The sequence below is a fragment of the Callospermophilus lateralis genome, unplaced genomic scaffold (genome assembly GCF_048772815.1).
Source record: "Callospermophilus lateralis isolate mCalLat2 unplaced genomic scaffold, mCalLat2.hap1 Scaffold_1127, whole genome shotgun sequence".
Classification (NCBI taxonomy): Eukaryota; Metazoa; Chordata; class Mammalia; order Rodentia; family Sciuridae; genus Callospermophilus; species Callospermophilus lateralis.
Window position 1 is genome coordinate 14,011 of NW_027511538.1, and position 2,802 is coordinate 16,812.

A 2,802-nucleotide genomic window follows, 5' to 3' on the forward strand; every position below is an offset into this window, starting at 1 on the left:
CAAACACACCTTTTATTTAAAATATAGAAATGATTGGCTTTACAAAGCCAGTTATGTAAAAAAAAATTCAGACACTTTAAAATAAACAGATCACTCACATTATATTTTCTACAAAAATATTTTATTTACCATTAAATTTAGAAAAATATAAAAGAGTCAAATTATTTCACATACATATAAAAGTTAACCTTAGATAAAACATATATAAATTTATACATAGTGTTCTATAGTGCATATACACATACATATTCTAAAATATATATTAGATTTCATGGACTTGGAGAAATATTTCAGGAATTATCTAGTATTGATATTGTTTAATAAACTTTCATGAATAAGTAATTACAAAATCGTGTCTAAACTTGTGAGAAATAGTTTCATATGTTATCTTTATCCCAAGAAAGTAAGTTTTCAGAGATTTATCAGAGGATAAATAATCTGTCATTCCTCACTGTCTTATCATGCATTCACTCCTTTTCTTATTTTTAGCGTGGATTCTCTAGTACATTAAGACTTCTTTCTCCATTTGTATATTTAGTTTTCCACTTCTACCTATTTTGTTTTACTTTCATAATCACTCTTTGTATTCTGTCTTTCTGTATCTCAAAGAATAGATTTAAATGAGACAATATATTATTTTTTAATAAATGAATATATTTTAGTTGCTTAAAAAGTATTTGCTTTTTTTCATAATATGTTACAGTTATTCTTGAGTATTACAAACTCCACAATGGAATATATACAACATTTCAACATATATAAACATGCTTTTTTATTTTTGTATTTAAATATTTGATTTCCTCTGAATTTGCTCACAATCTTTTATGACATAATTTTTAGATTTTATTCTAATTTATTATAAAAGACAGTAGAATGCATTGTAATTCATACTACCCAAATAGAGTACAATTTTTCATATCTCTTGTACACAACAGAGTCACACCATTCATGTCTTCATACATGTACTTAGGATAATGACATCCATCTCATTCCATCACTTTCCTATCCCCATGCTCCCTTTCTTCCCCTTCCGCCACGCTGCCTTATCTATAGTTTTTTCTGTTCCTCCCATGCTTCTCCCTCATTTCCATTACGTATCAGAAATTTTATGTCACAGAAAATATTCAGCATTTGGTTTGGGGGGATTAGCTTACTTCACTTAGCACAATATTCTTCAGCTCCATCCATTTACTTGCATATGCCATGATTTCATTCTCTTAAATGATGAGCATTATCCCATTTTGTATAAAAAGAACATTTTCTTCATGAATTCATATTCTGAAGGGCATCACAGCATACTAAAAGAATGCAGCTACAACAATGTTTATACTACCACAATTTAAAAAATGATTTTAACTATCAGATTATAAATGCTTTTTCTAAAAATCTGATATAAAGGTATAAAAACTCTACACGGTTTCTCTTGAACATTGTGGATGTTGAAGGTGTTGAATATTTTCTTATATATTTATCATCAGAAATACAATTATTTCTACTAATAGAATGTTCCTAAAATGAAAATATTAAATGGAGAAGCCAATAAAGTAATATCCTTGCCTCATAATGTATTAGGTGTAAGACTTTGTAAATATTATAGTATTTTTTAGGTGTAAAACCTTAACTAGATTTCATTTGAATCTTAGCTTTTCGCACTTAGTAACTTTATAAACTATGATATTCTCAGTTTGCTTATCTGTCAATCATTAATAATTGCTCTCAGATTTTTGTGGAAAATTTGAACATGCCCAACATTGTTTTCTTTTTCTTTTTTAAAAATATTTATTTATTTATTTATTTTTTAAAGAGAGAGAGAGAATTTTAATTTTATTTTATTTATTTATTCATTTAATTATTTTTTAGTTTTTGGTGGACACAACATCTTTCTTTGTATGTGGTGCTGAGAATCAAACCCAGGCCACACACACTCCAGGTGAGCGCACTACCTCTTGAGCCACATCCCCAGCCCTGTTTTTTTTTACTTATATGTTATGAAAGAAATTTTCAGAGTTCTCTAAAGTAAAGTAGCCCTGAAAAAAAGCAAGCGCTCTATACAATGTAGACATGCAGTGGTCATAACTTTTGAGATCAGAACTACATGAAGCTTGGTTTTGTATACTCCATCATTTCAAGTTTTGTAAACAAGGGATAAGACAATGTTTCTATACCATGAAGAATACCTCATAGCAGGACAGTTACACACTGCTGTCACTTATCCCCATGAAGTCCTAATATCACATCCACTTATCACGTCCACCACATTTGCAAAAAACATCTCATTACATCAAAACTGGTATATGAGATGTAACCTCACTAAAAGTCTCACAAGTACAAAAAAATTTGGACACCATACATGGGAGGGAGGAAGCCAGGATCAGATCAAACAGAAACTGCTTGCATTAAGGCCTGTAGCCACCTTGGTGATGTAGCTGAACACAAAGAAATATCAAAGCATGAGTATTGGGGTTTATAGATAAGTGTGCAAAAAGCTTATTTGTTCTAAGGCAAGGAAGCAATGTAAACCATAATTGTAACTACACACTTATAAATCACAATTTTAAACAAAAGGACAGAAAAACAGGCAGAAGAATCAAATTAAAGAACAGGATAGAGTTTTTAACTCATAACAGAAGACTTGACAATCCTTACCAAAGGGGTGATGATGTCCAGAAATTTTCCTTTATGAAGGTCATTTGTGGAAGGAGTGAGTTTTTCGTTTCTGAAGAAAATTTTGGCAGAAAGTATAGAATAAGAGAAGGAATAGCAAAAGCACAAAAGTCACAGAAGGAAGCTAGAGTCTAGTAA